Source organism: Trachurus trachurus (assembly GCF_905171665.1).
Source record: "Trachurus trachurus genome assembly, chromosome: 15".
NCBI classification, from domain to species: domain Eukaryota; kingdom Metazoa; phylum Chordata; class Actinopteri; order Carangiformes; family Carangidae; genus Trachurus; species Trachurus trachurus.
In genome coordinates, this window is record NC_139906.1 from 1,174,333 (window position 1) to 1,196,955 (window position 22,623).

At 41.7% G+C, this 22,623-nt stretch overlaps 1 protein-coding gene across 1 annotated transcript in view; it reads left to right on the forward strand.

Moving 5' to 3' along the window:
* The window catches only part of LOC310998577 (uncharacterized protein), a gene marked incomplete at its 5' end in the record, with an annotated part of 54,579 nt that extends 32,471 nt beyond the window's left edge, over window positions 1–22,108 (forward strand). The window contains one exon of the mRNA XM_083988690.1: window positions 22,073–22,108. The remainder of the gene's footprint in view (window positions 1–22,072) is intronic.
* Window positions 22,109–22,623: the final 515 nt, after the last annotated feature.

The following is a 22,623-nucleotide window of genomic DNA, read 5'->3' on the forward strand; positions in this document are numbered from 1 at the left end:
GCTGAAGTTGGCTTCATTTTGGTAATGTTGCTATGGGATGCCCAGCAATATTCCTCTTCTTCCTCTTCAGTGTCCGGTCTCTGGTAAACAACATTAATAAACTGCAACAGGATCACGTTGTTAAACGGATCCTGGACTGTCGTGATGTTTATAATGAGCGTAGTTTAACCGCAACGTCACGCTGTTTCCAAAACCACACCGACTTCAGCAGAGAAGTGAGTTTAGGTAAGTTTTTAGAGTTAGCCTACAGGTTTAACAGTGGCTCCTGTCATTGCTTTATTTTCAAAATATCATGTTGCTGGCCCTACACTCACAAACAAAACCTATTTTAAATTGTGTATTTTTTTGAGGGTATTCTTGTATTAGAGGTTCAGAGGCTGTAGTCTGGACTGTGAGCAGAGAAAGCTGCCCAGCTTTAAAGGTGTACAGAAAAGAAAATTGAATTTGAGCCCACTTTGGGTCATAAAATTAATGTGATAACTCATCTTTCAGACGTTGTAGGCCAAACTTTGTGCAAAATTCTATTTTTGAGTAAATCTGGGATGAAAGTGTGTATTTTTTTTTTCGCATTGGATAATGCAGGCGCACGGATTATACGTCAGCCTGTACACGATTCACCAGCCACTGATATTGGATCCGTCATCCGTCATTCAACGTCTGAGACACGCACACACACACGGAGCTCGGGCTCGCCCCAAGCTTTGAATATCCCGCCCGCTCGATAACGACCAATCAAATTCGTTTTCCTCACTCGGGTAAACTCGTGTTGCAGCTCGTGACAACTCGGCGCGACAAACAGGACAAACGGCCATTTCTGTACACCTTTAATATAACCTAAGCCTGATTGGCTATTTAAAAAATCATTTAAATATTATTTAATTTAAAGGAGCCACTGTAGCCTATAAGATCATGTGTAAGATTAAATTCAGTGTTAAAGGCGCCCAGCAGGGCCGGCTCTACGCAGGGGCAAGAGGGGGCAGCGCAAATGTTTTGCCCACTCAAATCTAAATTTTATTCGTAAGACTAGCTTTCCGTTTTGTAAATCTTGACCATAGTAGAACCCCCCCCCATCTCAGAGTACACCAGAATGCTTCACTCACATGTTAAAATCACAAAAATTTTCTGGGGGGGGATGCCCCCAGACCCCCCTACAGGGGTTTAGCTACTGACCTTTTTCACCCCCTCTGGGTTTGCAATGCATCTTCAGGTACAGTATATGCACCCCTAACCCCCCATATAATGTGGCTCTTTACATTACGACAGTAAGGACACCCCTGCCCCGAGTTGAACAGGTCTGAAGGTAGAGGCCTGACAAAGTGCAATCCACTTCTCCAGGTTGGGGTTGGACACATAGCCAACAACCCAATTAAATGAAGAAAACACTGTTACTATCAGCATGGAGAAAAAAAAGTGCTGGAGCATGATGTGTTCACATGATGCCCCCTTCACATTTCTGACTGCCCCCTCATATATGCCTGCCTAGAACCGGCCCTGGTGCCCAGACAGGCGATTTTGAAGTAAGAAGTAATCCAATAAGTAGCCTATTCAGAATACATTACTTTGAGTCATCCAAATATTACCGATAACAGATTTTGTAATCAGTAATCTGTAGGGGAAGTAATCCTCCCAACACTGATTGTAGGCTATATAATAAAATAACACAAATAATATAATATATTCTTGTGTTTGTTCGCCCACGGGGGGGGGGGGGGTGGGGGCGCCTGTGATATGTCTGCATACCCCCCAGAAAGTAGGTAGTTGCGCCCCTGTCCCAGAGGGACAAAGAAAAAGAGGGATATTAGAAATATGAATCTGCTGTGAAAAGTGTAGTGGAAAAGCGCCAATAGGCTACAAAGTGCAGCTGCAACGAGAAGTGCAAACAAGTGCAAACAAGAGAAAGAGCACCAGAGCCGTCCATCGCTGCACGCTGCTCTACGGGCTCCGTTACCTGCACTGCTGACCGTATGTTGTGATCCAAATCAAGCTGTTTGCACTTCTCGTTGCAGCTGCACTTTGTAGCCTATTGGCGCTTTTCCACTACACTTTCACAGCACGGAACGGCACGGCACGGCTCGGTAAAGGTGCTTTTCCACTACTGTAAAGCACATTGAGTTGCTTTGGTATGAAATGCGCTATATAAATAAAGATGCCTTGCCTTGCCTTGCCTTACAGCTGAGTTCTTTAGTGCCTCCTCAGCGGGGGCGGGGTCGGCACGGGGGTGATCGCGGAGGCGATCGCGGGGCAGCATTGTCCGCCTCTCTTTTCTCTCTCCGCTCGTCAGCTCCAAACTCACTCGTCTGCACCTCGTTAACAGACCACAGTGGTTTTACACACAGCAACATTTAACTCAGGTGAAGGCAAGGCAAGGCAAGGCAATTTTATTTGTATAGCCCGTTTTTACAAACAGTTTGTCTCAAAGGGCCTTACATGGCATCATAACAACATCCTCTGTCCTTAGACCCTCACATCCACTGAGGAAAAACTCCATGGAAAACCCTTTTAACAGGGAAAAATCGGAGAAACCTCAGTAAAGGAACAACAGTCTCGGTACAGATCAGCGGCCGCTGTTGCCGCTGTGTTTTTGAAAATTTCCGGGTTTGATTCTCATGTCGGACATAGCGCTGCACTCTTCCAGTGACGACGCTCTGTCCAATCAGTGGAAGGCAGTCGGCTGACGTCAGGTTACAGTATCGCTTCAGCTCGCTTGGAACCAGGGCCGAGGAGGAACTAAAAATGGTACCTGGTACCAGGTACTAGGGCTAGTGGAAAACCAAAATAAGCGGGCCGGGCCGTGCCGGGCCGTGCCGTGCCGCGCCATATATTATACTGTTAATTCAATTTCTTAAGTTATGATTTTGTGATCAAAGACAATATTGCCCGTGCATAGTTGTTAGTTTTCATTAAGTACTATGCTATGTGTGGGAAGGTGAAGAGGGCCCGGGCGGGCTTCGAACCCCATGACTCCCGGGTAAGAGTCATGCGCGCTAACCACTTGGCTAAAGGGACATCCCCTTGGCCAAGTAGCCAGGGCACATGATCAATTGGAGGGAATAAATATTGACAGGTGCATGGTCGGTCGCTGTCCGGTGCTGAATCTTTCACCTTTGCACGTGAAACATTTTTGCCATTGCCTTATTGTGGTCGCTTGTATGAGGTTTAGTTATTTTGTTGAATATTCTTTGCCCAAATTCAGTTAAAAATACTCAAACATGCTTGTGCTGTGTATCATAGCTGCTTTTATTGAAAAAACGAGAACGTCTATATAAAGTTACCGAATCACGAAAATCAATTATTTTCTTGGCACCCTCACGTATTGGTCGGTTTTATGGGCCCTAACTTTTCTTGTATATCTTTGTTGAAATATTTTCTTTCTGCAAACTCATTTATTGGGTAAATAAATTCTATTTTTTGGGAAATCACATGTGTTTCCTCCTTGTCTGCCAGCTCAGTCCCTCATACTCACATTTTAATCAAAACCAACAGGTAGAAAGTAAATCATTTTAGAATACAGATTAGCTCGATGCCATAAGGTACACGTGTCTCTTACTGTGTTACTCAACACAAATAACAAGCTTATCAACTACAACCCATTCTAAACGATTGAATGAGAGTTTTTCCAAACTCCTTCTCACATCATTTAATTAGTAAATTAAATAAATTAATACGATTTTCTAGATTTTTTTAATCTTTTTTTTTTTTTTTTTGGACAATTTTTGATCACTTTTTCCTAGAAATGTTTCAATTTTTTTTGAGGAATTGTACCACTCCCCTCCCCAGAAATTTCTCTATAATCTTTCTAAAGATTCATTTGAATGTACATTAACTAAGTAAAAATTTGTGTATTTCTGGTGTTTGCTTCAGTATTTTGTCCAATGGGGGTCCGTGGTCTAATCTGTGTCAATTTGGTCTTTAATGTGAAAAAGTATTAGACTACACCACTGCTTTCCTCCACCAGGTGGAGCTGGCGTCACACAGGATATTCAATAAAGGACTATCTACAAAAACATGGAGCCTCCCAGTTGATATTCCTTTATTGGTAAAACAAACCGGAGCATCAATGGGAACAGAGATGATGTTACAGACCAGGAAACAGTTTACAACGTTTGGTCCAATGGTCCAGACCTCCAGATCAGAGTCTCTTCACCTTCAGTTTTTCTCGTGTCTCTCTTTGGTCTAAACACCTTCAGACATCTTCACCTTCATCTGACTCTTTTCTTGTTAATAAAGTGAAATGAACTGAACTGAACTGTGGATTAGAAGAAAAATGGGGTGAAAAAGGAGTGCTTCAAAAGGCTCAAAGGTGAGAAATGGACAAAAAACTCAAAGAGCTCTTCAAGGAAAAAATGTCACACACATGACTCAGCAGCAGCTGTCAATCACATTAAATCCCTATGTGGAGCTCATTCAAGGAAATGACAACAAAAAGACTGAACCACGCTTCTATCTGATCAGTGAGGGTTTGAGCAGAAGTGAAACCTCCATCCCTCCATCACAATGTAACTCAGTCAGTTGAACCAGTTGAATCAGAAAATGACTGATGTTAATGACATTAAACAAAGACACAAACAGGTTGATGAAGGTTTGAGGTTTAGTTTGGTCTCTGTACAAAGTCTCCAACAAGTAAGACGAGAAACAAATGTTATATTTGGAATACTCGATACCACGGGTTAACTTTAAAATATGAGCTCCTCTTTATTTTACAGCCTTTTCTTCTAATTGCTAAAACACAATTTTGCAAACTAGGCTGTTTTTTATTTTATTTTATTTTATCAAAGTACTCAACACAATCCACAAAACCACACACCCAAAATACTTCATAAATCCTGCAAAATGAAGCACTGCAACAAAAACTACAGAGCATTAGAAAAATCTAACTTTTGCAAACTGAAATTTACAATTTACTATCTACAATTCTACAATTTGTAGAGAATTGTTCTGATTGTTCACATGTATAGAAATATTTGCAGATACACACACATGCTGTGAAACCAAACAAACATTCTTACATAGAGTGATGTTCAGGCAGACGACTCAAGCCGCGCCCATTCCGATCAGCTGATCGGTCACATGCTCTCCTCGCCCAGATAGGGCGGGTTATTTAAATCTCCCAGCTCACCTGCTCGCCCCTGGCTATGCTTCTGCTGCTACTCCGCTGCTGCTCTGCCTTTTGTTACTGCTGCTGCTGCTGCCTTGCTGCCCATGAGGTTTTCGTTCCTTCTAGGGCTTTTTGTCTTTATCGCCATGTCTTCCGACTCCTCCGAGCCGGGGTGCGAAGGCGTCCAGCCGGATCGAGCGCTGGATATCCAAGATTCCGACCTGGACGGGTCTTCTCCTTCCAGGGACCAGGATCCCTTGGCTCCTCCTCGCCGCAGCTCCCGCCTGGTGCAGCGGCAACTGCTTGACTGGCCGGTGGTCCGGATTCTGTAAGTGCTTAATGCCAACGGCATCTCCGCCCCACCCGGCCTGGGGCACGAAGATCTGCTCGAGCTCCTCGTCAGCCGTGTCCCCGCCGCGTTCGAGGATCCGGAGCCGGACCTCGTCGCCTCCAGGAGAAAAAGGGGCAAAGCTCCGGCGCTTATGCGTGCCGTTTTCATTCCAGGCCATATTAACCGCATCGCCAATGCTCTCTCTCGCTTCAAATTAAAACGCTTACCCCTTACCATCACCTTGGTGCAATCCATGGTTTCCAAATTAAGATCTGGGCTGTTCACTCCTCTCATTAACAAGATGCTAGAGGCTGTTCTGTTAATGGCTTTCTACGGGTTTATGCGGTGCGGGGAATTCACCACCAGGTCTTTTTGTTGTCGACGGCAAGCCCATGACCCGAACCTGGTTTTCCACTCGGCTCCGGGAACTCTGCTCTAGCTGTGGGCTAAATCCAGATGTGTACACCGCTCATTCCCTCCGGATTGGAGCAGCCACAACTGCCGCCCTGCTCGTGCCCACTTCTTCCCTAAAGTCTCTGGGCCGCTGGTCCTCGGCCGCCTATGTCCGATACATTCGGTTCAGCAAAAATGGAATTCTGCAGGCCCAGAAAATTATGAGTGCCAATGCCGTGTAATTCCATTAATCATGTCTTCAATAAATGTTCTGCAACTATTCTCGTCTCTCTAGGATGCTTCAGGTGGATTGCCGGGGAGTCTTCACTCTAATTGTCTTTGTTTCCTCAGAAGTTCCATGTTCAGGCCCTAGCTGCAGGGAATCCCGGTCCATGGTGGAGGCTCCATCTTCATAGCTTGCAGCGTCAGGCTCTCTAGCTCAAGCCTGTTTGGGGGTCGCTGCAGTTTTGGGGGGTCAGCTTCATTCCCTGTAAATGTCTGGCAAGGCAGATCATTCAGGGAACGAATATGAGTCAGAGCCTGACGCCAAACCTGCTGCAGCCATGCTCAAGAATATGCTATCCATGCTGGCTTCAGCTTGCTATGCTTATGCTCAATAAATGATTTCTTCTCATTCCAGAGTTGTCTGATTGAACTCCAGTTGTTCCATTCAAAATGTTCTCAAAAATTCAGTTTTTGAGATAAAATTCTGACATTTGCTGAACTTCATCGACCACAACTCCAAAATATCCTCTTGTTTTTTCAGGAAGATTGAAAATGTATTTATCAAGAATTGGCTGCTTTATGTTTACAGTCAAAGGTTTTGATGCAGTGTCGGCTCAGTGTTTCAGTTACCAGAACACCAGGTGGTAGCTTTGTAGAGAAGATGCAGTCGCAGCAAGTTTGGTGAGTGATGAGTGATGGACTTTATAATTTGTTCTGAGTTTAAGTGGATCAAATTTCTAAAGTACTGGGGCGACATTTTGGTTAAAGTTTCAAAACTGTAGCATCATGTACAGTTGGTTTGGTAGGAATTCTCAAAGTTTTTAATTTTTCTCCTCGTCTGTCAGACCTACAGGGAGTTCTGACCTGACATCATCTGTCTTCTGTCTTTAGTGTGGTGGTGTTGTGTCTTGTGTGTCTTATGGACTGTTGACTACTGTGTATGGAACGTTCTTGTGTTCTGGTTTTAAATGTACTATAGAAATAAATGTGACCTTGAATTTCCTGTCAGTGTTGAGCTCACCTGAGAACAGCTGCAGCTCAACAACATCAACAACGTGTGTGTGTGTGTGTGTGTGTTCCTCCATACATCAGAATGTAACTCAGTCAGTTTAACAGGTTTTATATGAAACAGTTGAATCACAGACATTGATGTTGATGACATGAAACACACACATGACTCAGCAGCAGCTGTCAATCACATTAAATCCCTGTGTGGAGGTGTGAACCACGCTTCTATCTGATCAGTGAGGATGGTTTCAAATTCAATTCAAAAGTACTTTATTATTCCGTTAGGAGCTTCGTTGCAGAAGGACATCAAAAGTGCAGGTGCAAAACAACGATCCACACATCCCTACATACCACGGCCATACCCAACACAATAATACAGTACCACACATAAGTACAAGTACTCGCAGCAAAGGTTAAAAACAAAGGACACATACAAGGATAAAAATTTGTTAAAAACAGGTTAATTAAAAAGGAAAAAAGTTCTGGTGGGAGTTAAGTGTTTAGAAGTCGGATTGAAGTGGGGATGAAACTGGATGATGCTCTCTTTGTCCGGAGTGGGAGTGACCTGTATCTGCAGGCTGATGGTAGTAGGCTGTAGTTGCTGTGTAGTGTGTGTGCAGAACTGAAACCTCCATCCCTCCATCACAATGTAGCTCAGTCAGTTGAACCAGTTGAATCAGAAAGTGACTGATGTTAATGACATTAAACAAAGACACAAACAGGTTGATGAAGGTTTGAGCAGAAATGAAAGAAAAACATTGACACTGGTCCATGTGTGTGTGTGTGTGTGTGTGTGTGTGTGTGTGTGTGTGTGTGTGTGTGTGTGTGTGTGTGTGTGTGTGTGTGTGTGTGTGTCAGGACATTGAACTGAGTCAGGTCATGAAGAGCTGAAGGTGAAGACGACTGGACGTCTTTAGTTTGGTCTCTGTACAAAGTCTCTAACAAATAAGATGAGAAACAAATGTTATATTTGGAATCCTTGATACCACGGGTTAACTTAGAAATATGAGCTCCTCTTTATTTTACAGCTTTTTCTTCTAATTGCTAAAACACAATTTTGCAAACTAGGCTGTTTTTTTTTTTGTTTTTTTTTTAAATCAAAATACTCAACACAATCCACAAAACCACCCCCCCAAACTGCAAAATACTTCATAAATCCTGCAAAATGAAGCACTGCAACTAAAACTACAGAGCATTAGAAAAATCAAACTTTTGCAAACTGAAATAGTTCAGATTGTAGAGAATTGTTCTGATTGTTCACATGCACAGAAATGTTTGCAGATACACACACATGCTGTGAAACCAAACAAACATTCTTACATAGACTCCAGTTGTTCCATTCAAAATGTTCTCGAAAATTCAGTTTTGAGATAAAATTCTGACATTTGCTGAACTTCATCGACCACAACTCTAAAATTTTCTCTTGTTTTTTCAGGAAGATTGAAAATGTATTTATCAAGAATTGGCTGCTATATGTTTACAGTCAAAGGTTTTGATGCAGTGTCGGCTCAGTGTTTCAGTTACCAGAACACCGGGTGGTAGCTTTGTAGAGAAGATGCAGTCACAGCAAGTTTGGTGAGTGATGAGTGATGGACTTCATAATTTGTTCTGAGTTTAAGTGGATCAAAGTTTCTAAAGTACTGGGGCAACATTTTGGTTAAAGTTTCAAAACTGTAGCACATAGGGTTGGTTTGGTAGGAATTACCAAAGTTTTTAATTTTTCTCCTCGGCTGTCAGACCTACAGGGAGTTCTGACCTGACATCATCTGTCTTCTGTCTTTAGTGTGGTGGTGTTGTTGTGTTGTGGTGTATCTTGTGTGTCTTATGGACTGTTGACTACTGTGTATGGAATGTTCTTGTGTAGTTGTGTGGTGACTCAGACTGGTTTTAAATGTACTATAGAAATAAATGTGACCTTGAATTTCCTGTCAGTGTGTCACCTGAGCTCACCTGAGAACAGCTGCAGCTCAACAACATAAACAACGTGTGTGCGTGTGTGTGTGTTCCTCCATCCATCAGAATGTAACTCAGTCAGTTTAACAGGTTTTATATGAAACAGTTGAATCACAGACATTGATGTTGATGACATGAAACACACACATGACTCAGCAGCAGCTGTCAATCACATTAAATCATTCAAGGAAATGACAACAAAAAGACTGATGGTTTGAGCAGAAGTGAAACCTCCATCCCTCCATCACAATGTAACTCAGTCAGTTGAACCAGTTGAATCAGAAAATGACTGATGTTAATGACATTAAACAAAGACACAAACAGGTTGATGAAGGTTTGAGCAGAAATGAAAGAAAAACAACAAACACTAACACCATCAGGACAGCGATACAGCCTCTTGTGAAGACCAATCAGATCATTGGCTCCTTCTGCTGCTGAATGGAGAGAACTGAACTGGGAATGTGTGCAATGCAATAGTGTTCTGTTTTATTTATTTATATATTTATGACATTATAACATCCCCATGTATGTTTCTTTTATGAATTGATGATGCATGTATGACGCTGCAGCCTACTGTAGAAAATGAAATAAAGTTAATCTCTGTCTCTGTCTATATAAACTCTTTTCTTGTCTGTAACAACATTTCAGTCCCGTCTGCCGGTCCTGGTGAGGGATCCTCCTCTGTCTCGGAGTTTTTCCTCAGTGGATGTGAGGGTCTAAGGACAGAGGATGTTGTTATGATGGGATGTAAAGCCCTTTGAGACAAACAGTAAAATTGGGCTATACAAATAAAACTGCCTTGCCTTTTAATCATTCTCATTGTTAACTGTTTATTGTCTTTTACTGGTTTATTTCTTTGTTTTTCTTTTAAATGTATTTATTTTTATTTTTATATGATTTTAATGTATGTCTGCCTCTGTAAAGGACTTTGAATCACCAGGTGTATGAATGGTGCTGTACAAATACATTTGCATTCATCCACACACACACACACACACACACACACACACACACACACACACACACACACACACACACACACACACACACACACACACACACACACACACACACACACACACACACACACACACACACACACACACACACACACACACACACTACCCCATCCCCACTCAAATCCTGTTTGTTTAATGTCTCTTACATCAACATCTGTGATTCATCTGCTTCATATGAAACCTGTGCTACATTTTGGGTTAGGGTTAAGTCTCAACTAGTTCAGGAGGTTGATCAGCACCAGCTAGAGATAGTCAGGCTCACCTCCACACAACCATGTAAAGCACTTTGTTCTGCATCCATGTTTGAAAAATGCTTAAATAAATAAAGATGATAAAGATTGAAATCTAATTCTATCAACTTATTGTCAAATTGGTGTGTTTTGTGTCTATCTGTATGTGTTTTCTAAAGCTGCAGTGCACACAAAAGAGAGAAGCATACAAACTGAAATGATATAAACCAAGAAACTGAAACAGCTCAGAAACTTCCTGAACATTTCAGAACCGTCCGTCTTATTGTTGGTTTCTGTAACAGATAACTGTATAACAAGTGCTGGCTGCAGTCAAGCAGATGGGATGTTGTTTTCAAGTTTGACCTTCATTGGGGTCAGGGGCAACTGATCAACTAGAGGCATCATTAGGACAGTCCAGTCAGATTGATATTGATGGAAAGTCTTTTCCTCGTTCCAAACAAGCCGCGATGGCCCAGCAGGTTTACTGTTGAGGAAATGCCAGCTGCTCGCCCTGCCGTGGCCTCTTGGGTTAACCCTTTAACCTGTAAAGTAAAAGAAACAAAATGTCTATAATCTCTATTCATGGAGATCAGAATGTAACTCAGTCAGTTGAACCGGTTTCACATGAAGCAGTTGAACAAAAGATGATTGATGTTTATGAGATTAAACAAACACATCACTCTTCGCCTGGCTTGATTCATTAAGAGAAGATGAGAGTAAAACCACAGAGAGCAGGTAGAATCTACACTCTGGAGTTTTCCAGAGCTCGTTCCCTCTGGTTTAAACTCAAGGACCAAACTCAGCTTCTTTACTTCATGTTGTTGTCACAGGAGGAATCAGTCCAGACAACAAAACACTTCTCATCGGTACAAACTCAGCTGTGTGAGGTGACATCATGAACTGCTGGATGAATATGCAAAGTGTTTTAAATGAGTGAACGGAAAATGTTCATTTAAGAAGGGTAGACAAAGTAAACTGATGCTTCAGCCTTTTCAGTCAAAGTCCATTGTATTGCTTTGTTGTGTTTTTATTTTGTTTTGTATCTATACTTTTATATTTGTCTATTGTACTTGTTTTTACAAGACTGAAATAAACACACACTAAACTAAACATCATCAGCAGCTCAGAGGTCAGAGGTCACAGGGTCGTCTTCAGTCTTCAGTCTGCAGGACAGTGTAACCGTCTGTTGTCATGTCTGAGTCACTGTTGAACTGTTAACTGTGTGAGGCAGGTTTCATGTTTCATCAAAGACTAATTCATTCAAATTCATGGAGAATCATGGAGACATGAAAACTGTTCACATGTATAAATGATTTGATTTAAATGACATTGATGTATAGGGTTAGGGTTAGGCAGTTTTTATTTCCTGCTGCTCTTGTACGAGTGGCGAGCAGTTGTTTTATTTCTGATTGATTATGTTCATTTTGTCTTCTCGTATATATTAGTTATTTTTGTCTTGTGTTCAGACAATGAAATCAAGAATGGCCGGTTCAGACTCTGACAGGTCTGTCTCAGTCAGCTGATAAATGACACGTCAGCAGCACGTCGCATGGCGCTTCTGAGGAAGACTGGAGTCACAGTAGAAACTGTCAAGCAGGTAACACCATTCTTGATTTCACTGTCTGAACACAAGAAACAATAACTAATGTTTCATTTCTGCTCAAACCTTCATCCACCTGTTTATCTGTTTGTTTAACTTCCTGAACATCAGCGTCTGATTCAACTGGTTTATTCACATTCTGATGGAGGGAGGACTCACACGATGTGTTGATGAACAGCTGAATGTCTTAAAGCAGAAGTAAGCGATCCGGTGGTTTTGGCTAATGCTGCGTTCCGGGCAGGCTTTTGAAACCGTAAGTTACAGCTTCAAGTCACAACTTACGACTTTGTAGCGTTCCAGGCAACCCACTCGTGTTTCTCCGACCTGTTTTACCTGTGAAAGTCACTATAACGGCCACTCGTAACTTCTGACCCGTGAACTCGTACCAGATCGAACTGGTACCACTTCACAGGTCGGAAAAACACGAGTTACGAGTTGCCTTGAACGCACCATAACAGTCCTCGTCCCTACGTCACCACATTCAGGCGCATCCCTTGGCTGCACACACAGAGAGGACCGCCCCTTTATGCCGTTCTCTCTCCTCATTGGATAAAGGTTGTAGGATACAAGGAAAGTTTTCTCCTGGGCTCAGAGCAGAGCAGAGTGACTGACAGACCCGTGTTTCAGACCAAACACTCTATAGTATAAGTATAAGTATAAGTTTAGTAAAAAGACCAGGTAGAGGCTAGACAGGCCAGATAGATAGAGTCCAGAGGGAACATAGGCACGCTCCCCTTGCTGCAAACAACACAAACAAGTCAACACAATAAACTCCCTGAGTTCACTGATACATATTCAGAATATATGTACCACACACACACACACACACACACACACACACACACACACACACACACACACACACACACACACACACACACACACACACACACACACACACACACACACACACTTTCCAGCCACTTCATGAATGTTGTTTCCTCCTTGTCTGCCAGCTCAGTCCCTCACACTCACATTTTAATCAAAACCAACAGGTATAAAGTAAATCATTTAAAAGAGCTCAATGCCATAAAGTACACGTGTCTCTTACTGTGTTACTCAACACAAATAACAAGCTTATCAACTACAACCCATTCTAAACGATTGAATATTTTCACAAAGGCCCAGTCCAGTGTTTTTCCTCAGGAAGCTAAGATCATTTGATGTTAGCAGGCCACTCTTGAATGTGTTTTTTCATAGTATTTTAGCTAGTGTGCTTTGTTATGCTGTTGTCTGCTGGGGGTGGGGGTTGAAGTCTGAGGACAGACACAGGATTAACAAAGTGATCAAAAAACCAGGTTCTATCATTGGTTTGCCTCCTGACTCCTTAGAGGTCGTCATGGAGACGAGGGTGGGGAGGAAACTCTGGTGCATTCTGCACAATAAGGACCACCCACCCCATGTTTTCTTCCATGAACTGAAGAGTTCTTTTAGCAACAGACTGGTGATGAAGATGTTCCTCAGAAAGATTCAGGAGGTCTTTACCTGGTGCAGTGAAGTTTTTTAATGAACATTGTTGTTAATTAGGGTCCGGGCAGCGCAGCTGACAGGACACTATTGTATTCCTAGGAATTCTTCTTCTTCTTCTTCTTTCTTTCTTTCTTCTTCCAAGGAAGTCATACTTCCCATGGGCGAAAACTCACCAAACTTTGCACAAAGGTTCAGTCCCATGCCAGATTCACTCAACTCCAAGGACATGTGCCCCCCCCTCCTAGGGGGGGCACAATAAGCGTTTAAATTTAAAAACTTTAAAAATTCCTACCAAACCAACGGTAGATGCTACAGTGTTGAAACTTCACCACAATGTAGCCTCAATACTGCTGAAACTTTTGTCCACTTAAACTTATTACAAATTATGAAGTCCATCACTCTGTTTTTTTCAATAACTGTAAAACTTTTAAAATGTATCTCCTCCCACAATTTTTGCTCAATTGACACCAAACTTGCTACAGAACATCTCCAGACCGTCCTCCACAAAACTTGTTTCTCGGATTTTTGATTAAGCAAAAATTGAGCCTACAGTGCATGAAAACGTTTGACTGCAAACACTACTGTAAACATATACCATCAAATTCTTGATAAATACATTTTCAATCTTCCTGAAAAAAAATGACAATATTCTGGAGTCATGGTTGATGAAGTTTGGAAAATATCAGAATTTTATCTCAAAAACTGAATTTTTGAGAACATTTTGAATTCTGCTCTCATGGGAACAACTGCAGTCAATGTGAGAGTGGAATTTATAAACATCAGATTTTCTCTTATGAAGCAAAACACTTATCATTAAAAACAAATCACCAACATTTCCATGCTGTCAAGATGCAATTTATGTATTATCAGATTTTTGTTTAGATGACTGAATTATTGACATTTTGACCATTTCATCACAACAGCTGCCCGGGCACTGACTCACCTGAGTGGATAAATGAAGCTACACAGCAGGTCTCACTACCAGCCAATTAGCTCAGTGAGTTAAGAGCTGGTTCTTGGTGTCAGAGATTGTGAGTTCGAGACCCAGCAAGGGTGATGATGATGATGATGACGGATCAAAATGTCACATGTCCTTAAGCTGTTTTGCTGTCTAAATGCAATTTATGTATTAACAGATTTTTGTTTAGATAATAGAATTTCTGACTTTCTGAAATCTGCCTTGACAACAGCTGCCTGGGCACTGACTCCCTGAGTGGATAAATGAAGCTACACAGCAGGTCTCACTACCAGCCAATTAGCTCAGCGAGTTAGGAGCTGGTTCTTGGTGTCAGAGGTTGTGAGTTCGAGACCCAGCAAGGGTGATGGTGATGATGACAGATCAAAATGTCAGTTGACCTCCTAATGGTGGCATCACAGCAAGCCTCTAAATTAAAAAAAAAACAAATAGCTTGGACTGGTCCATGCGCGAAGGCTCCTAACATCTTAGACTCATAGTAGATGTTTGACAAATATCATTATTTTACCTCAAAAACTGATTTTTCTTTTTACTGTGGTTTCAAATCTGCCTGCACGACAGTGAATGGCTTACTCAATTTGCGAAGCCACTGTTGATCTGCCACTTGTCAATTAGCTCAGTGCGATAGACAATGGTCTTTGGTTCCCGAGGTTGTGGGTTCAATCCTCAACTGATGCAAATTGAACATTATAAGGTCAACTGTCTTGTCTTCCTATTCTCCTGTTTGTTGCTCAGAATTGCCTAAATTTGCCCAAAAGTAGCCCGGACCCGACCCATCGCTGCGCAGCAGCTATAATTATTGTTGTTTTCTGTTGTGTGCTATGCTGAGTAATGCATTGCATTGCACTTATTGTCAATGCTTGTCATGTTGTAGTATTGTGTGTTGGATGTTGTGCGTACAGAGTGACAATCAATTTCCCTTCAGAGGGATTAATAAAGTCAACCAACCAACCAACTAACCAATGAGAGTTTTTCCAAACTCCTCCTCACATCATTTAATTTCAGTAAATATTCAAATGATCCAATATCTCACCAATATTCAATAAACTGAAAACAGACTAGTTTATCAAAACTACACATATTGTAGATGACATGATCAGTTCATTCAGTTTCATGTTTGTAGGTTTGGTGACTCACACAAACTGTAAGAATCCTGTTAACGTTTTTTCCTGAACTGGTGTTGGGTCTGGTCCAAAATGCAAAACATTTTCAGCCTCTGAACGCAACACTCCACATGTGCACTGGGGAATGGTTGGTTAGGTAATCACTCCTTTTTGAGAAATTTTTACCACATTTCCCCCCCAAAAAAAATTTCCTAAATTTTTTTTTTGGGAGGGAAATGTGGTAAAATTTGCAAATTTTACCACATCCCCCCCCCCACACTTTTTTTTTTTCTAAAAAACTTTTTCTAGATTTTTTTAATCTTTTTATTTTTTTTGACAATTTTGGATCACTTTTTCCTAGAAATGTTTCAATTTTTTTGGAGGAATTGTACCACTCCCCCCCTCCCCAGAAATCTCTCTATAGTCTTTCTAAAGATTCATTTGAACGTACATTAACTAAGAAAAAATGTGTGTATTTCTGGTGTTTGCTTCAGAATTTTGTCCAATGGGGGTCCGTGGTCTAATCTGTGTCAATTTAAGGTCTTTAATGTAAAAAAGTTTGAGAACCACCGGTCTATGTGATATGAACAGTTTACCACCTATAAAGCAGTATATACCCACTACAAAACATTAGACTACACCACTGCTTTCCTCCACCAGGTGGAGCTGGTTTCACACAGGATATTCAATGAAGGAATATCTACAAAAACATGGAGCCTCCCAGTTGATATTCCTTTATTGGTAAAACAAACTGGAGCATCAATGGGAACAGAGATGATGTTACAGAGCAGGAAACAGTTTACAACGTGGAATGTCCTGGTCCAGACCTCCTGATCAGAGTCTCTTCACCTTCAGTTTTTCTCGTGTCTCTCTTTGGTCTAAACACCTTCAGACATCTTCACCTTCATCTGACTCTTTTCTTGTTAAAGGGACAGTATGTGAGATTTACCCCCATCTAGCGGTGCGGTTGCATGTCGGCACGTATTCTTGCTGTTGCGTTTACGTAAACTCGGGCAGAAGTCAGAAAAACAACACACGCTGCATGTATCAGGATAAACAAGCCTCTATGTAAACAAACGGTCCGCCAGCACGAGGCATAACAATACAGGCGTGACAATATGTTGTCATGGTGATGTCGTATTATTTACCTGACCCACGTTTTACCGGCTTTCTCTCGTCGAGTAAAATAACATCCAGTTGGTTTGCCGACGGCGTCACTCACGGCGTCATTCAGGTGTCTGACTGCACCTGAAGGCAACACCAGTGCCTCCGTCCTTCCTCACACTAGCTACACGGTGGTGACAGTTTTAACAGGCGCTGTCTGGAAAACTTTCTCCCCGAGCCGAGAAGCTCCGGCGGCCCGAGTTTGAGGTTACTTACAGCCACGGTGACACTGAACGTAAAACATGGCGATTCAACATGGCAGAGAAGGTTCGGTGAACCCCCCCCTGTATGTTTGTAACGACTTGTAACATCTCATTCTAAGGTACGAGAAAGCGCTCGTTTGTATGCGGGCGCGATTCCACTTCAGTGAAATACGTATTTATGAAAGCGATATTTGATTTTTGTCAATAAAAAGCCAATAAAGTCCCATACTGTCCCTTTAATAAAGTGAAATGAACTGAACTGAACTGTGGATTAGAAGAAAAATGGGGTGGGGTGAGTGCTACAAAAGGCTCAAAGGTGAGAAATGGACAAAAACTCAAGGAGCTCTTCAAGGAAAAAATACAATGAAGATAAAAAAGAGCTGACTGACTCAAAGGAGATCCTGAGTGAATTGGAAAGATTTATTCACAGAGAGAACCCGACGTGTTTCAACACTATCATCTTCATCAGGAGTGTAGATTAAACTGATAATAAAGAGATCATAGAGAGATTATGATGTTGACAGTAGTTTGGTCCATCAGAATGTAACTCAGTCAGTTTAACAGGTTTTATATGTAACAGTTGAATCACAGACATTGATGTTGATGACATGAAACACACACATGACTCAGCAGCAGCTGTCAATCACATTAAATCCCCGTGTGGAACTCATTCAAGGAAATGACAACAAAAAGACTGAACCACGCTTCTATTCGATCAGTGAGGGTTTGAGCAGAAGTGAAACCTCCATCCCTCCATCACAATGTAACTCAGTCAGTTGAACCAGTTGAATCAGAAAATGACTGATGTTAATGACACTAAACAAAGACACAAACAGGTTGATGAAGGTTTGAGGTTTAGTTTGGTCTCTGTACAAAGTCTCTAACAAGTAAGATGAAAAACAAATGTTATATTTGGAATATGATACCACGGGTTAACTTAGAAATATGAGCTCCTCTTTATTTTACAGCTTTTTTTCTTTCATTTGCTAAAACACAATTTTGCAAACTAGGCTGTTTTTTTTGTTTTTTTAATCAAAATACTCAACACAATCCACAAAACCACACACCCAAACTGCAAAATACTTCATAAATCCTGCAAAATGAAGCACTGCAACAAAAACTACAGAGCATTAGAAAAATCAAACTTTTGCAAACTGAAATAGATCAATTTACTATCTACAATTCTACAATTTGTAGAGAATTGTTCTGATTGTTCACATGCACAGACATATTTGCAGATACACACACATGCAACCAAACAAACATTCTTACATTGACTCCAGTTGTTCCATTCAAAATTCAGTTTTTGAGATAAAATTCTGACATTTGCTGAACTTCATCGACCATGACTCCAACATGTTCTCTTGGTTTTTCAGGAAGATTGAAATTGTATTTATCAAGAATTGGCTGCTATATGTTTACAGTAAAAGGTTTTGATGCAGTGTCGGCTCAGTGTTTCAGTTACCAGAACACCAGGTGGTAGCTTTGTAGAGAAGATGCAGTCACAGCAAGTTCGGTGAGTGATGAGTGATGGACTTTATAATTTGTTCTGAGTTTAAGTGGATCAAAGTTTCTAAAGTACTGGGGCGACATTTTGGTTAAAGATGCAAAACTGTAGCATGTACGGTTGGTTTGGTAGGAATTACCAAAGTTTTTAATTTTCTCCTCGGCTGTCAGACCTACAGGGAGTTCTGACCTGACATCATCTGTCTTCTGTCTTTAGTGTGGTGGTGGTGGTGTTGTTGTTGTGTTGTGGTGTGTCTTGTGTGTCTTATGGACTGTTGACTACTGTGTATTGAACGTTCTTGTTTAGTTGTGTGGTGACTCAGACTGGTTTTAAATGTACTATAGAAATAAATGTGACCTTGAATTTCCTGTCAGTGTGTCACCTGAGCTCACCTGAGAACAGCTGCAGCTCAACAACATAAACAACGTGTGTGTGTGTGTGTGTGTGTGTGTGTGTGTGTGTGTGTGTGTGTGTGTGTGTGTGTGTGTGTGTGTGTGTGTGTGTGTGTGTGTGTGTGATTTCTCCCTCCACCAGAATGTAAATAAACCAGTTGAATCAGACGCTGATGTTCAGGGTTTGAATGTTTGAAGGTCTGAACTTTTGAATAGTTGATACTACTGGTTAACTTTAAAATAGAAGCGGTCACGCTTTCAAAATGAGTTGTTCCTCAGTCAGTGTAAAGGTCAGAGGTCAGAGGTTGTTGTTATGATGCTGTGTAAAGACCTTTGAGACAAACTGTTACAAATAAACCTGCCCCGGCTGTCAGTGGATTACCTGAGCTCACCTGTGAACAGCTGCAGCTCAATAACATTAAAGCTGTGTGTGTGTGTGTGTGTGTGTGTGTGTGTGCAGGCCCGTTGACAGGGGGGGGCAACCGGGTATGCTGTCCCCGGGCCTCAGGACCATAGGGGCCCCAATTTATTTTACTTTACATTCACATATATAGGGGGGGGGGCCCTATGATGGTGTCTTGTCCCTGGGCCCCAGCAAGTCTGTTGACAGCCCTGTGTGTGTGTGTGTGTGTGTGTGTGTGTGTGTGTGTGTGTGTTTCCTCCTCCATCAGAATGTGACTCAGTCAGTTAAACTGTGTGTTTTCTTTCACAACCATATATGGTCATTAACAAGCAGCAGCTGACTGACACAGATGGATATAAAAGTTCCTGAGGATCAGAGACTCTCTACATCCATCATGGCAGGAAGAGCGGAGAGGTTCTCTGAGGACGAGGTTAATGTGCTCCTGACACAGTTGGAGCAGTGGAAAGACTGGCAGCAGGTGACTGTTGCTGTTAATAAGGTGGGAGGACATGGGAGGGAGCTTGGAAAAGTGAGGCAAAAATGGTATAATTTAAAGTATCAGGCATTGACAAAAAAGGCTGCAAATAAGACTCTAAATAAACGTGATGAACGGGTTCTCAGAATAATCCAACTTAGAAAACAGGAGAAACCTGCAGTCAAGGATGAAGGTAAGACTCTTCTTCTTCTCTTTACTGCAGCTGTGTAGTGAAACAGATGTGAACATCACAGTGATGAGTGCTGTCTGAACCTACAGAGTGTAAAGGAGACAAGGGTCCTGGTGGCTCTCATCCTGGTGATGAGGATCCTGGTGCAGCTGCTACTGCTCTGACTGTTTCTACTGGTGAGGAGGAGGATCTTACCAAGTCCATGGGTAAAATGCAACTTGAACCAAAACGTGACACCAGCAGAGGTATGAATGTGATGAGCAGATTATTAAAATGATGACTGAAACCTGGATCTCACCAAAACTGACTGTGTTTAACCTTGAAGTTGTGTATTCCTCTTTGTGATCCGTCTCGACAGAGAGTGAAGACAAAGAGCTCCAGGTGGTCCTGGAAAAGGTGAAGATCAGTAATTAGATTCTGTTTAGTAAACAATATATGGTCAAAACTATGTGGACTACAAGAAGATCACTTTGTTAACACTTTTTTGTATTTATCTGACACTGTGTGTTTACCTTTAAATTCAGAATCTCCTTATCAAGACATTTTATTGGCTGGTGACCAGTTCAGATTATGTCAAAGAAAACAACAAGGAGGGTTATCTGCTGTCATCTGCTGTGACCGTTGAGGAGAAGCTGCTGATTGAGAGAACCACAGTTGGACAAATGACAGACATATCATGGTAAGAAAACACATTAATTAAAGCAGAAGTGAGTGATCCGGTGGTTTTGGCTAATGCTGCGTTCCAGGCAGGCTTTTGAAATCGTAAATTACAGCTTCAAGTCACAACTTACGACTTTGTAGCGTTCCAGGCAACCCACTCGTGTTTCTCCGACCTGTTTTACCGGTGAAAGTCACTATAACGGCCACTCGTAACTTCTGACCCGTGAACTCGTACCAGATCGAACTGGTACCACTTCACGGTCGGAAAAATACGAGTTTCCTTGAACGCACCATAACAGTCCTCGTCCCTACGTCACCACATTCACGGCGTTCCTTGGCTGCACACACAGCCCTGCATGCCGTTCTCTCTCCTCATTGGATAAAAACTGTAGGATACGATAAATGTTTTCTCTTCGGCTCAGAGCAGAGCAGAGTGACTGACAGACCCGTGTTTCAGACCAAACACTCTATGTAAGTGATTGCTGTCGGAAGATATAACTATTTAAGACTTATATTAACACAAATATATCACTCACTTCTGCTTTAAATCAAAGCTACGGTGGCCCTGACAGCTCAGTGCTCTGCAGCTTCAGAAAACACAGATAGACGAGTGCTTTCAACGCAGCTGTTCATGTCAGCATTTAGAAAATGCCAAATGAGCATGTACCATGTAAAGCACTTTGTGCTGCACCCATGTCTGAAAAATGCTTAAATAAATAAAGATTTATTATATTATTATATTATTATACCAATTTATGGTCAAATTGTTGTGTTTGGTGTCTATCTGCATGTGTTTAAAACAGAGTACAAACTGAAACTGCTCAACTTCTCAGAAACTTCCAGAACATTTCAGAACCGTCCGTCTTCTTGTGGTTTTTTGTGTAACAGGTGGGCGTTTTGCGAACAGCGAATCACAGCCAGATACTTTGGTTTGGTAGTCAAGGGGGATACTCCATCCTTGTTCGAAACCCTGCTTGACCAGGACAGCACAGGAAACAATGAAGTAAGTTGTGGGTAATAAGTGATTATCAAAATGGAACACATCTTTATCTTTACTTCTAAGAATGTATTCATTAAGACTAAGTTGTATGTCACCCCTCCCCCAGGATTGTGTTTGGGAAACTGAGAATAAGCCAAAGGCAAAGCAGCAATATATGGAGAGCTGCTCTATCCAGATCCAAGAGAGTGGGCTGTTCCTGTCACACAGTGGTCTGCTCTGTGCCTCTCCAGATGGGAGAATATCACCTGACTGCATTGTACAAGTGAAATGTCCGTGGTCAGCCAGATCCATGACTGTCCTGCAGGCAGCAAAGACAGAGAGCACATTTTTTCTGAAGGTGGAGGATGAAGAGAAAGGTTCCCTGAAACTAAGAGAAGATCATGAATACTGGCATCAGATCCAGGGCACCCTACATCTGACTAAGGCTGAAACCTGCCGCCTAGTTGTGTGGACTCCTCAGGACCTTGTCGACCTGACGGTGGCCAAAGACCCAGAATGGGCCGTTAACTTGGGCATTCTGGAAACATTTTATAAAGATCAGTTCCTACCACACATGTTGCAAAATCAGCACATGTTTGTGTAACTGCTGAGTAAAAGGATCTGCCTCCAGAAACACAGCCACCATATATTGGTCTGAACCAAGCACCTGGTGCATCATGGGGTTTTGGGGTTTAGGTTAGAGTTATTATATCTTTAGATTATTAGTTTGATTCATGTAGTTGGGTTAGTTGTTAAAGTGTGAGTAAGTTGACAGTCCTGTTGTCCTGTTTTGTTTTGTCTGTTATGTAGTTGGTAGTCCTTGGTGTTTGTGTTACTCTGTTTGGGCTGGTCTAATCTGTGCCCTTTGTTTCAGTTAAAGGTCTGTTTTGTCTTTCATTAGTCTGTTGGGTTAATTTACCGTATAGTCTGAATTCTTAAATACAGTTCTGTTAAGTCGACTGTATCTTTGTTGAAATATTTTCTTTCTGCAAAATCATCTTTTGGGTAAATAAAGTCTATTTTTTGGGAAGTCACATGTGTTTCCTCCTTGTCTGCCAGCTCAGTCCCTCACACTCTGGTATAACACATTTTAATCAAAACCAACAGGTATAAAGTAAATAATTTAAAGAATACAGATTGGACGATACATACTGTGTTACTCAACACAAACAGGCTTATAAACTACAACCCATTATAAACTCCTCACATGATTTAAGTTCAGTAAATGTTCAAATGATTTAATATCT